At 51.2% G+C, this 17,278-nt stretch overlaps 1 protein-coding gene across 1 annotated transcript in view; it reads right to left on the bottom strand.

Moving 5' to 3' along the window:
* Positions 1–15,614, bottom strand: part of LRFN2 (leucine rich repeat and fibronectin type III domain containing 2) — a 544,365-nt gene extending 528,751 nt beyond the window's left edge. Inside the window, exon 1 of the mRNA XM_072139747.1 lies at positions 14,196–15,614. The gene's annotated coding sequence lies outside the window, so the exon portion shown is untranslated. The remainder of the gene's footprint in view (positions 1–14,195) is intronic.
* Positions 15,615–17,278: the final 1,664 nt, after the last annotated feature.

Here is a 17,278-nt window from a genome sequence, read left to right as displayed (position 1 = left end):
GGGGGGAGAAGAAGAGACCACAGGATGTATCACCACCACCTGCATCCATCTACTACCGGAAATCACCTGGTGAGTGGGGAGAGGAAGGAAGAGACCACAGGGTGTATCACCACCTCCTGCATCCATCTACTACCGGAAATCATCTGGGGAGGGGGAGAGGAAAGAAGAGACCATAAGATGTATCACCACCACCTGCATCCATCTACTACCGGAAATCACCTGGTGAGGGGGGAGAAGAAGAGACCACAGGATGTATCACTACCACCTGCATCCATCTACCACCGGAAATCACCTGGGGAGGGGGGAGAGGAAGGAAGAGACCACAGGATGTATCACCACCAGCTACATGCATCTACTACCGTAAATTACCTGGGGAAAGGGGAGAGGAAGGAAGAGACCACAGGATGTATCACCACCTGCATCCATCTACTACCGGACATCACCTGGGGAGGGGGGAGAGGAAGGAAGAGACCACAGGATGTATCACCACCACCTGCATCCATCTACTACCGGAAATCACCTGGGGAGGGGGGACAGGAAGGAAGAGACCACAGGATGTATCACCACCACCTGCATCCATCTACTGCCGGAAATCACCTGGGGAGGGGGGACAGGAAGGAAGAGATCACAGGATGTATCACCACCACCTGCATCCATCTACTACCGGAAATCACCTGGGGAGGGGGGAGAGGAAGGAAGAGACCACAAGATGTATCACCACCACCTGCATCCATCTACTACCGGAAATCACCTGGGGAGGGGGGACAGGAAGAAAGAGACCACAGGATGCATCACCACCTGCATCCATCTACCACCGGAAATCACCTGGGGAGGGGGGAGAGGAAGGAAGAGACCACAGGATGTATCACCACCAGCTACATCCATCTACTACCGTAAATTACCTGGGGAAAGGGGAGAGGAAGGAAGAGACCACAAGATGTATCACCACCACCTGCATCCATCTACTACCGGAAATCACCTGGGGAGGGGGGACAGGAAGAAAGAGACCACAGGATGCATCACCACCTGCATCCATCTACCACCGGAAATCACCTGGGGAGGGGGGAGAGGAAGGAAGAGACCACAGGATGTATCACCACCACCTGCATCCATCTACTACCGGAAATCACCTGGGGAGGGGGGACAGGAAGGAAGAGACCACAGGATGTATCACTACCACCTGCATCCATCTACTACCGGAAATCACCTGGGGAGGGGGGAAAGGAAGGAAGAGATCACAGGATGTATCACCACCACCTGCATCCATCTACTACCGGAAATCACCTGGGGAGGGGGGAGAGGAAGGAAGAGACCACAAGATGTATCACCACCACCTGCATCCATCTACTACCGGAAATCACCTGGGGAGGGGGGACAGGAAGAAAGAGACCACAGGATGCATCACCACCTGCATCCATCTACTACCAGAAATCACCTGGGGAGGGGGGAGAGGAAGGAAGAGATCACAAGATGTATCACCACCAGCTACATCCATCTACTACCGGAAATCACCTGGGGAGAGGGGAGAGGAAGGAAGAGATCATAAGATGTATCACCACCAGCTACATCCATCTACTACCAGAAATCACCTGGGGAGGGGGGAGAGGAAGGAAGAGACCACAGGATATATCACCACCACCTGCACCCATCTACTACCAGAAATCTCCTGGGGAGGGGGGAGAAGAAGAGACTACAGGATGTATAACCACTACCTGCATCCATCTACTACCGGAAATCACCTGGGGAGGGGGGAGAGGAAGGAAGAGACCACAGGATGTATCACCACCAGCTACATCCATCTACTACCAGAAATCACCTGGGGAGGGGGGAGAGGAAGGAATGACCACAGGATATATCACCACCACCTGTACCCATCTACTACCGGAAATCTCCTGGGGAGGGGGGAGAAGAAGAGACTACAGGATGTATCACCACCACCTGCATCCATCTACTACCGGAAATCACCTGGGGAGGGGGGAGAGGAAGGAAGAGACCACAGGATGTATCACCACCACCTGCATCCATCTACTACCGGAAATCACCTGGGGAGGGGGGAGAGGAAGGAAGAGACCACAGGATGTATCACCACCACCTGCATCCATCTACTACCAGAAATCACCTGGTGAAGGGGGAGAGGAGGGAAGAGACCACAGGATGTATCACCACCACCTGCATCCATCTACTACCAGAAATCACCTGGGGAGGGGGGAGAGGAAGGAAGAGATCACAGGATGTATCACCACCACCTGCATCCATCTACTACCGGAAATCACCTGGGGAGGGGGGAGAGGAAGGAAGAGATGACAGGATGTATCACCACCACCTGCATCCATCTACTACCAGAAATCACCTGGTGAAGGGGGAGAGGAGGGAAGAGACCACAGGATGTATCACCACCACCTGCATCCATCTACTACCAGAAATCACCTGGGGAGGGGGGAGAGGAAGGAAGAGACCACAGGATGTATCACCACCACCTGCATCCATCTACTACCAGAAATCACCTGGGGAGGGGGGAGAGGAAGGAAGAGACCACAGGGTGTATCACCACCACCTGCATCCATCTACTACCAGAAATCACCTGGTGAAGGGGGAGAGGAGGGAAGAGACCACAGGATGTATCACCACCAGCTACATCCATCTACTACCAGAAATCACCTGGGGAGGGGGGAGAGGAAGGAAGAGACCATAAGATGTATCACCACCATCTGCATCCATCTACTACCGGAAATCACCTGGGGAGGGGGGAGAGGAAGGAAGAGACCACAAGATGTATCACCACCTGCATCTATCTACTACCGGAAATCACCTGGGGAGGGGGGAGAGGAAGGAAGAGATCACAGGATGTATCACCACCACCTGCATCCATCTACTACCGGAAATCACCTGGGGAGGGGGGAGAGGAAGGAAGAGACCACAGGATGTATCACCACCACCTGCATCCATCTACTACCGGAAATCACCTGGTGAAGGGGGAGAGGAGGGAAGAGACCACAGGATGTATCACCACCACCTGCATCCATCCACTACCGGAAATCACCTGGGGAGGGGGAGAGGAAGGAAGAGACCACGGGGTGTATCACCACCTGCATCCATCTACTACCAGAAATCACCTGGGGAGGGGGGAGAGGAAGGAAGAGACCACAGGATGTATCACCACCACCTGCATCTATCTACTACCGGAAATCACCTGGGGAGGGGGGAGAGGAAGGAAGAGACCACAGGATGTATCACCACCACCTGCATCCATCTACTACCGGAAATCACCTGGGGAGGGGGGAGAGGAGGGAAGAGACCACAGGATGTATCACCACCACGTGAATTTATCAATATTGGGAGGGTGAGCACATCCTCCAAAATGGAAATCACATCTAGGGGGAGGTGTACGGAATGGAAGGAAAAAGAAAAGGATGAAGGAGGAAGGAGGCCACATGTTCCATCTCTTCCTGGGACATCTCTCTGAGAACAAGGCGTCTTTTCTCACTTCCCTCTATATGACACGGCTGCATCTTATTTCTGTGACAATCTCTTGTTCCTTCCTCTTCTTCGGCAATGGAAAAAGAGTACAGACCCTACACACAGCACACATCCTACACACCCTACATACGCTACAGACAATATATATGGTACAGACCCTAACACCCCACATACGGTACAGATCCTATATATTGTACAGACCCTACACACTCTACAGACTCTATATAAGGTACAGACGCTACACACCCTACATACGGTACAGACCCTACATTTGGTACAGACCCTACACACCTTACATATGATGCAGACCCTACATAAGGTACAGACCGTACACACCCTACATACGCTACAGACAATATATATGGTACAGACCCTAACACCCCACATACGGTACAGATCCTATATATTGTACAGACCCTACACACTCTACAGACTCTATATAAGGTACAGACGCTACACACCCTGCATACGGTACAGACCCTACATTTGGTACAGACCCTACACACCTTACATATGATGCAGACCCTACATAAGGTACAGACCCTACACACCCTACATACGGTACAGACCCTACATAAGGTACAGACCCTACACACCCTACATATGGCTGTCACGGGTGTCCCCGTTATCCATGGCACGGATCGTGGGCACACCCACGCTCCTCACTGTGGCGACATGTATCCCCCATCCCGGACTTACCTTATACACCCTACAGTCTCTATATGGGGTATAGACCCTACACACCCTACAGACTCTACATAGGGTATAGACCCTACATACACTACAGACTCTATATAGGGTATAGACTCTACATACCCTACATACTCCATAGAGGGTATAGACCCTAGAGACCCTACAGACTCTTTATAGTGTATAGACCCTACACACCCTACAGACTCTATATAGTGTATAGACCCTACACACCCTACAGACTCTATAGATGGTATAAATCCTACACGCACTTCAGACTCTATAGAGGGTATAGACCCTACACACTCTACAGACTCTATAGAGGGTATAGACCCTACACACTCTGTAAAGGATATAGACCCTACACATCCTACAGACTCTATAGATGGTATAGACCCTATACTCTCTACAGACTCTATATAGTGTATAGACCCCAGAGACCCTACAGACTCTATATAGTGTATAGACCCTACACACCCTACAGACTATATATAGTGTATAGACCCAACACATCCTACAGACTCTATATAGTGTATAGACCCTATACACCCTACAGACTCTATAGAGGGTATAGACCCAACACACCCTACAGACTCTATATAGTGTATAGACCCTATACACTCTACAGACTCTATATAAGGTACAGACGCTACACACCCTGCATACGGTACAGACCCTACATTTGGTACAGACCCTACACACCTTACATATGATGCAGACCCTACACACCCTACATACGGTACAGACCCTACATAAGGTACAGACCCTACACACCCTACATATGGCTGTCACGGGTGTCCCCGTTATCCATGGCACGGATCGTGGGCACACCCACGCTCCTCACTGTGGCGACATGTATCCCCCATCCCAGACTTACCTTATACACCCTACAGTCTCTATATGGGGTATAGACCCTACACACCCTACAGACTCTACATAGGGTATAGACCCTACACACACTACAGACTCTATATAGGGTATAGACTCTACATACCCTACATACTCCATAGAGGGTATAGACCCTAGAGACCCTACAGACTCTTTATAGTGTATAGACCCTACACACCCTACAGACTCTATATAGTGTATAGAAACTACACACCCTACAGACTCTATAGATGGTATAAATCCTACACGCACTTCAGACTCTATAGAGGGTATAGACCCTACACACTCTACAGACTCTATAGAGGGTATAGACCCTACACACTCTGTAAAGGATATAGACCCTACACATCCTACAGACTCTATAGATGGTATAGACCCTATACTCTCTACAGACTCTATATAGTGTATAGACCCCAGAGACCCTACAGACTCTATATAGTGTATAGACCCTACACACCCTACAGACTATATATAGTGTATAGACCCAACACACCCTACAGACTCTATATAGTGTATAGACCCTATACACCCTACAGACTCTATAGAGGGTATAGACCCTACACACTTTGTAGAGGATATAAACCCTACACACCCTACATACTCTATATAGTGTATAGACTATACACTAAACTATACACAGACTCTATATAGGGTATAGACCCTACACACACTGTAGAAGATAGAGACCCTACGCACCCTACAAACTCTATATAGGGTATAGACCCTACACACCCTACATACTCTATATAGGGTATAGACCCTACACACCCTACATACTCTATATAGGGTATAGACCCTACACACTCTGTAGAGGATATAGACCCTACACACCCTACAGACTCTATATAGGGTATAGACCCTACACACCCTACAGACTCTATATAGGGTATAGATCCTACACACCCTACAGACTCTATATAGGGTATAGAGCCTACACACCCTACAGACTCTATATAGGGTATAGATCCTACACACCCTACAGACTCTATATATTGTATAGACCCTACACACCCTACAGACTCTATATAGGGTATAGAGCCTACACACCCTACAGACTCTATATAGGGTATAGATCCTACACACCCTACAGACTCTATATAGTGTACAGACCCTACACACTACAGACTCTATATAAGGTATAGACCCTACATACCCTACAGACTCTACAGACTCTATATAGGGTATAGACCCTACACACTCTGTAGAGGATATAGACCCTACACACCCTACAGACTCTATATAGGATATAGACCCTACACACCCTACAGTCTCTATAGAGGGTATAGACCCTACACACCCTACAGACTCTATAGAGGGTACAGACCCTACACACCCTACGTACTCTATATAGGGTATAGATCCTACACACCCTACAGACTCTATATAGGGTATTGATCCTACAGACCCTGCATATGGAATAGACAATACATACAGCACAGGCCCTGCTCAATCAACATATGGTACAGACCTTACATATGATATAGACCCTACACACCCTACATATGGTACAGACCCTACGCACCCTACATATGGTACAGGCCCTACATATGATATAGACCCTACACACCCTACATATGGTACAGACCCTACATATGATATAGACCCTACACACCCTACATATGGTACAGACCCTACGCACCCTACATATGGTACAGGCCCTACATATGGTATAGACTCTACACACTCTACATATGGTACAGACCCTACACACCCTACATATGGTACAGACCCTACATACGCTACAGACCCTACACACCCTATATATGGTACAGACCCTACACACCCTACAAACTCTATATAGGGTATAGACCCAACACACCATACAGACTCTATAGAGGGTATAGACCATAAACACCCTACAGACTCTATATAGGGTATTGATCCTACAGACCCTGCATATGGAATAGACAATACATACAGCATAGGCCCTGCTCAATCTACATATGGTACAGACCCTACACACCCTACATATGGTACAGGCCCTACATATGGTATAGACCCTACACACTCTACATATGGTACAGACCCTACACACTCTACATATGGTACAGACCCGACACACCCTACATATGGTAATGGCCCTACATATGGTATAGACCCTACACACCCTACATACGCTACAGACCCTACACTCCCTATATATGGTACAGACCCTACACACTCTACATATGGTACATACCCTACACACCCTACATATGGTACAGACCCTACAGACCCTACACACCCTACATATGGTACAGACCCTACATACGCTACAGACCCTACACACCTTACATATGGTACAGACCCTACACACCCTACATATGGTACAGACCCTACATACGCTACAGACCCTACACACCCTACATACGCTACAGACCCTACACACCCTACATACTCTACAGACCCTACACTCCCTATATATGGTACAGACCCTACACACTCTACATATGGTACAGACCCTACACACCCTACATATGGTACATACTCTACATATGGTACAGACACAAAGGTGAGGAGGGCCCTCACACAGCAGCCCCCCCCCAACCTCCTTACACGGCAGCCCACCAACCTCTGTACACAGCAGCCCACCAACCTCTGTACACAGCAGCCCCCACATCTGTACACAGCAGCCCCAACTCTGTACACAGCAGCCCTTCCTCACCTGAGTATAGCCCCTCCTCACCTGTGTGTAGCCCCTCCTCACCTGTGTGTAGCCCCTCCTCACCTGTGTGTAGCCCCTCCTCACCTGTGTATAACCCCTCCTCACCTGTGTATATCCCCTCCTCACCGGTGTATAGCCCCTCCTCACCTGTGTATAACCCTTCCTCACCTGTGTATAGCCCCTCCTCACCTGTGTGTAGCCCCTCCTCACCTGTGTGTAGCCCCTCCTCACCTGTGTATAACCCCTCCTCACCTGTGTATATCCCCTCCTCACCGGTGTATAGCCCCTCCTCACCTGTGTATAACCCTTCCTCACCTGAGTATAGCCCCTCCTCACCTGTGTGTAGCCCCTCCTCACCTGTGTGTAGCCCCTCCTCACCTGTGTATAACCCCTCCTCACCTGTGTATATCCCCTCCTCACCGGTGTATAGCCCCTCCTCACCTGTGTATAACCCTTCCTCACCTGAGTATAGCCCCTCCTCACCTGTGTATAGCCTCTCCTCACCTGTGTATAACCCCTCCTCACCTGTGTGTAGCCCCTCCTCACCTGTGTATAGCCCCTCCTCACCTGTGTATAGCCCCTCCTCACCTGTGTATAACCCCTCCATACCTGTGTGTCACCCCCTCCTCACCTGTGTATAGCCCCTCTTCACCTGTGTATAGCCCCTCCATACCTGTGTGTAACCCCTCCATACCTGTGTGTAACCCCCTCCTCACCTGTGTATAGCCCCTCTTCACCTGTGTATAACCCTCCTCACCTGTGTATAACCCCTCCATACCTGTGTGTAACCCCCTCCTCACCTGTGTATAGCCCCTCTTCACCTGTGTATAGCCCCTCCTCACCTGTGTATAGCCCCTCCTCACCTGTGTATAACCCTCCTCACCTGTGTATAACCTCTCCTCACCTGTGTATAACCCCTCCTCACCTGTGTATAACCTCTCCTCACCTATGTATAGCCCCTCCTCACCTGTGTATAACCCCTCCTCACCTGTGTATAGCCTCTCCTCACCTGTGTATAACCCCTCCTCACCTGTGTATAACCCCTCCATACCTGTGTGTAACCCCCTCCTCACCTGTGTATAGCCCCTCTTCACCTGTGTATAACCCTCCTCACCTGTGTATAACCCCTCATCACCTGTGTATAACCCCTCCTCACCTGTGTATAACCCCTCCTCACCTGTGTATAACCTTTACTAACCTGTGTATAACCCCTCCTCACCTGTGTCTGACCCCTCCTCACCTGTGTATAACCTCTCCTCACCTGTGTATAACCCCTCCTCACCTGTGTATAACCCCTCCTCACCTGTGTATAACCCCTCCTCACCTGTGTATAACCCCTCCTCACCTGTGTATAGCCCCTCCTCACCTGTGTATAACCCCTCCTCATCTGTGTATAACCCTCCTCACCTTTGTATATCCCATTCTCACCTGTGTATAACCCTCCTCACCTGTGTATAGCCCCTCCTCACCTGTGTATAGCCCCTCCTCACCTGTGTATAACTCCTCCTCACCTGTGTATAACCCTCCACACCTGTGTATAGCACCTCCATACCTGTGTATAGCCCCTCCTCACCTGTGTATAGCCTTTCCTCACCTGTGTATAGCCCCTTCTCACCTGTGTATATCCCCTCCTCACCGGTGCATAACCCCTCCTCACCTGTGTATAACCCCCTCCTCACCTGTGTATAGCCCCTCCTCACCTGTGTATAGCCCCTCCTCACCTGTGTATAGCCCCTCCTCACCTGTGTATAGCCCCTCCTCACCTGTGTATAGCCCCTCCTCACCTGTGTATAACCCCTCCTCACCTGTGTATAACCCCTCCTCACCTGTGTATAACCCCTCCTCACCTGTGTATAGCCTCTCCTCACCTGTGTATAACCCTCCTCACATGTGTATAGCCTCTCTTCACCTGTGTATAGCCTCTCCTCACCTGTGTATAACCCTCCTCACCTGTGTATAGCCCCTCATCACCTGTGTATAGCCTTTCCTCACCTGTGTATAGCCCCTCCTCACCTGTGTATAACCCCTCCTCACCTGTGTATAGCCTCTCCTCACCTGTGTATAACCCCTCCTCACCTGTGTATAGCCTCTCCTCACCTGTGTATAGCCCTCCTCACCTGTGTATAGCCCTCCATACCTGTGTTTAGCCTCTCCTCACCTGTGTATAGCCTCTCCTCACCTGTGTATAGCCCCTCCTCACCTGTGTATAGCCTCTCCTCACCTGTGTATAGCCCTCCTCACCTGTGTATAACCCCTCCTCACCTGTGTATAACCCCTCCTCACCTGTGTATAACCCCTCCTCACCTGTGTATAGCCTTTCCTCACCTGTGTATAGCCCCTTCTCACCTGTGTATATCCCCTCCTCACCGGTGCATAACCCCTCCTCACCTGTGTATAACCCCCTCCTCACCTGTGTATAGCCCCTCCTCACCTGTGTATAGCCCCTCCTCACCTGTGTATAGCCCCTCCTCACCTGTGTATAGCCCCTCCTCACCTGTGTATAGCCCCTCCTCACCTGTGTATAACCCCTCCTCACCTGTGTATAACCCCTCCTCACCTGTGTATAACCCCTCCTCACCTGTGTATAGCCTCTCCTCACCTGTGTATAACCCTCCTCACATGTGTATAGCCCCTCATCACCTGTGTGTAGCCTTTCCTCACCTGTGTATAGCCCCTCCTCACCTGTGTATAACCCCTCCTCACCTGTGTATAGCCTCTCCTCACCTGTGTATAACCCCTCCTCACCTGTGTATAACCCCTCCTCACCTGTGTATAGCCTCTCCTCACCTGTGTATAGCCCTCCTCACCTGTGTATAGCCCTCCATACCTGTGTTTAGCCTCTCCTCACCTGTGTATAGCCTCTCCTCACCTGTGTATAGCCCCTCCTCACCTGTGTATAGCCTCTCCTCACCTGTGTATAGCCCCTCCTCACCTGTGTATAACCCCTCCTCACCTGTGTATAGCCCTCCTCACCTGTGTATAACCCCTCCTCACCTGTGTATAACCCCTCCTCATCTGTGTATAGCCCCTCCTCACCTGTGTATAGCCTCTCCTCACCTGTGTATAGCCCCTCCTCACCTGTGTATAGCCTCTCCTCACCTGTGTATAACCCTCCTCACCTGTGTATAGCCTCTCCTCACCTGTGTATAACCCTCCTCACCTGTGTATAACCCTCCTCACCTGTGTGCAGCCCCTCCTCACTTGTGTATAGCCTCTCCTTACCTGTGTATAGCCCCTCCTCACCTGTGTATAGCCCCTCCTCACCTGTGTATAACCCCTCCTCGCCTGTCTATAACCCCTCCTCACCTGTGTATTTCCTCTCCTCCCCTGTGTATAACCCTCCTCACCTGTGTATAGCCCCTCCTCACCTGTGTATAGCCTCTCCTCACCTGTGTATAGCCCCTCCTCACCTGTGTATAACCCCTCTTCACCTGTGTATAGCCTCTCCTCACCTGTGTATAACCCCTCCTCACCTGTGTATAGCCTTTCCTCACCTGTGTATAGCCCCTCCTCACCTGTGTATAACCCCTCCTCACCTGTGTATAGCCTCTCCTCACCTGTGTATAACCCCTCCTCACCTGTGTATAGCCTCTCCTCACCTGTGTATAGCTCTCCTCACCTGTGTATAGCCCTCCATACCTGTGTTTAGCCTCTCCTCACCTGTGTATAGCCTCTCCTCACCTGTGTATAGCCCCTCCTCACCTGTGTATAACCCCTCCTCACCTGTGTATAGCCTCTCCTCACCTGTGTATAACCCCTCCCCACCTGTGTATAACCCCTCCTCATCTGTGTATAACCCCTCCTCACCTGTGTATAACCCCTCCTCACCTGTGTATAGCCCCTCCTCACCTGTGTATAACCCCTCCTCACCTGTGTATAGCCTCTCCTCACCTGTGTATAACCCCTCCTCACCTGTGTATAACCCCTCCTCATCTGTGTATAGCCCCTCCTCACCTGTGTACAGCCTCTCCTCACCTGTGTATAGCCCCTCCTCACCTGTGTATAACCCCTCCTCACCTGTGTATAACCCCTGCTCACCTGTGTATAGCCTCTCCTCACCTGTGTATAACCCTCCTCACCTGTGTATAGCCTCTCCTCACCTGTGTATAACCCTCCTCACCTGTGTATAACCCTCCTCACCTGTGTGCAGCCCCTCCTCACTTGTGTATAGCCTCTCCTTACCTGTGTATAGCCCCTCCTCACCTGTGTATAACCCCTCCTCGCCTGTCTATAACCCCTCCTCACCTGTGTATTTCCTCTCCTCACCTGTGTATAACCCTCCTCACCTGTGTATAGCCCCTCCTCACCTGTGTATAGCCTCTCCTCACCTGTGTATAGCCCCTCCTCACCTGTGTATAACCCCTCCTCACCTGTGTATAGCCTCTCCTCACCTGTGTATAACCCTCCTCACCTGTGTATAGCCCCTGCTCACCTGTGTATAGCCTCTCCTCACCTGTGTATAGCCCCTCCTCACCTGTGTATAACCCCTCCTCACCTGTGTATAGCCCATCCTCACCTGTGTATAACCCCTCCTCACCTGTGTATAGCCTCTCCTCACCTGTGTATAGCCCCTCCTCACCTGTGTATAGCCTCTCCTCACCTGTGTATAACCCCTCCTCACCTGTGTATAAGCCCTCCTCTCCTGTGTATAGCCCCTCCTCACCTGTGTATAGCCCCTCCTCACCTGTGTATAGCCCCTGCTCACCTGTGTATAGCCCCTCCTCACCTGTGTATAAGCCCTCCTCTCCTGTGTATAGCCCCTCCTCACCTGTGTATAGCCCCTCCTCACCTGTGTATAGCCTCTCCTCACCTGTGTATAGCCTCTCCTCACCTGTGTATAGCCTCTCCTCACCTGTGTATAGCCTCTCCTCACCTGTGTATAACCCTTACTAACCTGTGTATAACCCCTCCTCACCTGTGTATAGCCCCTCCTCACCTGTGTATAGCCCCTCCTCACCTGTGTATAACCCTCCTCACCTGTGTATAACCCTCCTCACCTGTGTATAACCCTCAAGTACTGATTTAACCAGAACCCAGTCTCCCTGGACCCCTGCAGCTGCGGACCCCTCTACGTGTCTCGGTTCTACTTTATCCATTCATTTTCTTATTTTGCCGCATCCAAAATGATTAACCCCTTATGAGCACTTCTATCATTAACCCTTCCAGGAAGGGGGGGGGGGATCAATTCCCAAATAAAGTTAAGAAAAGCAGTGAAAATTTAATTATTGCTCAATGATAATAAAACAAAGTGTGAAGAACGGAGGAAAAATTACCAGCAAGAAGCCGAAACTCTGAGGCTCCGAATATCCGGAGGAGAAGCGCCGAATAACAACAGGGTCACACGAGGGGGGTCGGGGGTCATATATTATATTATCACATAGTGGGGGGGTCATATATTATATTATCACATAGTGGGGGGGGGGTCATATATTATATTATCACATAGTGGGGGGGTCATATATTATATTATCACATAGTGGGGGGGGTCATATATTATATTATCACATAGTGGGGGGGTCATATATTATATTATCACATAGTGGGGGGGTCATATATTATATTATCACATAGTGGGGGGGTCATATATTATATTATCACATAGTGGGGGGTCATATATTATATTATCACATAGTGGGGGGGTCATATATTATATTATCACATAGTGGGGGGGTCATATATTATATTATCACATAGTGGGGGGTCATATATTATATTATCACATAGTGGGGGGTCATATATTATATTATCACATAGTGGGGGGGTCATATATTATATTATCACATAGTGGGGGGTCATATATTATATTATCACATAGTGGGGGGGTCATATATTATATTATCACATAGTGGGGGGGGTCATATATTATATTATCACATAGTGGGGGGTCATATATTATATTATCACATAGTGGGGGGGTCATATATTATATTATCACATAGTGGGGGGTCATATATTATATTATCACATAGTCGGGGGGTCATATATTATATTATCACATAGTGGGGGGTCATATATTATATTATCACATAGTGGGGGGGTCATATATTATATTATCACATAGTGGGGGGGTCATATATTATATTATCACATAGTGGGGGGGTCATATATTATATTATCACATAGTGGGGGGTCATATATTATATTATCACATAGTGGGGGGCAGGTCATACAATAACAGGGTAACATAGTGGGGGTCTTGTGACAATCATATTATTGGGGTGTGGGGCACACGTACTGCAATATATTGTCATGATCAGAATATCTTCCCTGTCCTGTCCAGTGAGCACAGAACATACATGCCCCGCCCCCTTGTATGTTTACAGCTCAGGTTTTTGGGCAGTCGCCAGCCCTTTCCTCTCTCCACCAGTAACGTACACAATAAGCCTCATTCCAGTCATTACAGGGTTAATAGGCGCCCTTTCCTCATCTCTCTCCCCAACAGATCCCGGGGCCCCCAGGTGAGGCAGCTCCAGCATTGTCCATCCAAACTTCTTACCTGGGAGAAGTGACAAGGATCCATCCATCCAGGAGGGGAACAGCTCCAGTACAATCCCAAAATCCAAAATCCCAGGCGGAAGATCAGGAAGGAATAGAAATCCAACAGCAGCAGATCCTGCTCCGAGCCACCAACATGAGCCAATCCCTGGCGCTCAGCATCCAACACTCAGTATCCGGGGCTCAGTATCCGGGGCTCAGCATCCAACACTTAGTATCCGGGGCTCAGCATCCAACACTTAGTATCCGGGGCTCAATATCCGGGGCTCAGCATCCGGGGCTCAGTATCCAACACTTAGTATCCGGGGCTCAGCATCCAACACTTAGTATCCGGGGCTCAGTATCCAACACTTAGTATCCGGGGCTCAGTATCCAACACTTAGTATCCGGGGCTCAGTATCCAACACTTAGTATCCGGGGCTCAGTATCCAACACTTACTATCCAGGGCTTAGTATCCAACACTTACTATCCGGGGCTCAGTATCCAACACTTACTATCCGGGGCTCAGCATCCGGGGCTCAATACCCGGGGCTCAGCATCCGGGGCTCAGTATCCAACACTTAGTATCCGGGGCTCAGTATCCGGGGCTCAGTATCCGGGGCTCAGTATCCGGGGCTCAGCATCCGGGGCTCAGTATCCAACACTTAGTATCCGGGGCTCAATATCCGGGGCTCAGTATCCAGCACTTAGTATCCGGGGCTCAGTATCCGGGGCTCAGTATCCAGCACTTAGTATCCGGGGCTCAGTATCCAACACTTAGTATCCGGGGCTCAATATCCAGCGCTCAGCATCCGGGGCTCAGCATCCAGCACTCAGTATCCAGCCTGCAGCATCCTCACATGTAGGGGCTATGAGGGTCTCCAGGCAGCAGCTCCTCACATGTAGGGGCTATGAGGGTCTCCAGGCTCCAGCTCCTCACATGTAGGGGCTATGAGGGGCTCCAGGCAGCAGCTCCTCACATGTAGGGGCTATGAGGGTCTCCAGGCAGCAGCTCCTCACATGTAGGGGCTATGAGGGGCTCCAGGCAGCAGCTCCTCACATGTAGGGGCTATGAGGGTCTCCAGGCTCCAGCTCCTCACATGTAGGGGCTATGAGGGTCTCCAGGCAGCAGCTCCTCACATGTAGGGGCTATGAGGGTCTCCAGCTCCTCACATGTAGGGGCTATGAGGGGCTCCAGGCTGCCGCCTGCATGGTGGTCTCTGTCAGATAGATCCAGCACAACAATCCGGAGGCAGCAGCTGCGATCCCTCCTGAGTCTGTAGAGGGCAGAGCTTTCCACAGCTTGGAAGAGGAGAAGGATGCGAGGGAGGGATCAGCATCTCATGCGAGATTCAGGGATTGCGCATCTCCCAGAGCCCAGGTGCTGCAGCTCCGTGACCAAACACAAAGGGGGCGCAGGAGGATTGAGGGGGGCGCAGGAGGATTGAGGGGGGACGCAGGAGGATTGAGGGGGGCGCAGGAGGATTGAGGGGGGCGCAGGAGGATTGAGGGGGGCGCAGGAGGATTGAGGGGGGATGCAGGAGAATTGAGGGGGGATGCAGGAGGATTGAGGGGGGGCGCAGGAGGATTGAGGGGGGGGCGCAGGAGGATTGAGGGGGGCGCAGGAGGATTGAGGGGGCGCAGGAGGATTGAGGGGGGCGCAGGAGGATTGAGGGGGGCGCAGGAGGATTGAGGGGGGATGCAGGAGGATTGAGGGGGGCGCAGGAGGATTGAGGGGGGCGCAGGAGGATTGAGGGGGCGCAGGAGGATTGAGGGGGGCGCAGGAGGATTGAGGGGGGCGCAGGAGGATTGAGGGGGGATGCAGGAGGATTGAGGGGGACGCAGGAGAATTGAGGGGGGAGCGCAGGAGGATTGAGGGGGGACGCAGGAGGATTGAGGGGGGACGCAGGAGGATTGAGGGGGGGTGCAGGAGGATTGAGGGGGGACGCAGGAGGATTGAGGGGGGACGCAGGAGGATTGAGGGGGGGTGCAGGAGGATTGAGGGGGGACGCAGGAGGATTGAGGGGGGTTGCAGGGCTGAGGCGGTGGGGGAGCAGCTCGGCTGAGTAATTCTGGAGCAGAGATCTCCTCATAATCCCTGAATAATAATAGAAACTTAATCCCGTGGAGACACCGGCTGACATGCCAAATCCGCAGATCAACACTCAGCGCTTGTCATAGGCAGAAGGGTCCTGGGATCTGGGAGGGGGATCAGGGGGGGCATTCCCTCTGCGCATCAAGGACATCCATGGGGAGGATGGGGAAGAACATGACATTAATGCCAGCCAAGGGTCCTGCAATGATCCCAGCACAAGGGTCCTGCAATGATCCCAGCCAAGGGTCCTGCAATGATCCCAGCCAAGGGTCCTGCAATGATCCCAGCCAAGGGTCCTGCAATGATCCCAGCACAAGGGTCCTGCAATGATCCCAGCCAAGGGTCCTGCAATGATCCCAGCACAAGGGTCCTGCAATGATCCCAGCACAAGGGTCCTGCAATGATCCCAGCACAAGGGTCCTGCAATAATCCCAGCACAAGGGTCCTGCAATGATCCCAGCACAAGGGTCCTGCAATGATCCCAGCACAAGGGTCCTGCAATGATCCCAGCACAAGGGTCCTGCAATGATCCCAGCACAAGGGTCCTGCAATGATCCCAGCACAAGGGTCCTGCAATGATCCCAGCACAAGGGTCCTGCAATGATCCCAGCACAAGGGTCCTGCAATGATCCCAGCACAAGGGTCCTGCAATGATCCCAGCACAAGGGTCCTGCAATGATCCCAGCACAAGGGTCCTGCAATGATCCCAGCACAAGGGTCCTGCAATGATCCCAGCACAAGGGTCCTGCAATGATCCCAGCACAAGGGTCCTGCAATGATCCCAGCAGAAGCAGAAGTCTCCAGAGATGTTCCCCTAGGCCTTGAGAATGTTGACTAGGAGAATAGTCCTGAGAGGTTCCCTGCAGAGATGTCCCGAGATGTTCTTCAGCAGAAAAAGTTCCCCCTTTATGCTCCTCTTCTATTTGTCCCCCTCCCTCTGCTCCCCCTCCTTTTGTGCCCCCCTCTCTGCTCCCCTTCTTGTTGTTCCCTTTCTGCTCCCTCTCTTATT

The sequence above is a fragment of the Engystomops pustulosus genome, chromosome 3, assembly GCF_040894005.1.
Source record: "Engystomops pustulosus chromosome 3, aEngPut4.maternal, whole genome shotgun sequence".
Taxonomy (NCBI): Eukaryota; Metazoa; Chordata; class Amphibia; order Anura; family Leptodactylidae; genus Engystomops; species Engystomops pustulosus.
The sequence above is the reverse complement of the archived record's forward strand: the minus strand, read 5'-3'. Positions and strand labels throughout refer to the sequence as shown.